We start from the raw sequence: 418 nt of genomic DNA on the forward strand, positions 1-418 counted from the left end.
GTAAAATACAAAGTCTTGAAAAAATTATAGAAATAAAAAAAAGGAGAATATACTATTACAGAATTAAACAAACAATTAAAACCTATAATGTTATCTTATATAATAAAAAAATTGAAATAATATCTCCTTGTTATTATATTTTAGATGAAAATTTAAAAAAAATGTTAGGCTTTCAAAACATAACAATTGATTTTTCATTTCCTATTAAATCAACCATGTATGTTCCTACTTCCAATGAAAAATATATTCATATAGAGAAAGAATGTCAAATTATAATATATAAAGATGATGAAAATTCAAATAATAATATTTATAAAATACCTATTGGTATTTATTCAATAGATGAATTAGAATCAATATTGAATGCTGATAGAAACGACAATTTTAATTCAGGATGCATAAGGGTTTAACTAAGTTG

This window comes from Acyrthosiphon pisum, chromosome X, assembly GCF_005508785.2.
Source record: "Acyrthosiphon pisum isolate AL4f chromosome X, pea_aphid_22Mar2018_4r6ur, whole genome shotgun sequence".
Taxonomy (NCBI): Eukaryota; Metazoa; Arthropoda; class Insecta; order Hemiptera; family Aphididae; genus Acyrthosiphon; species Acyrthosiphon pisum.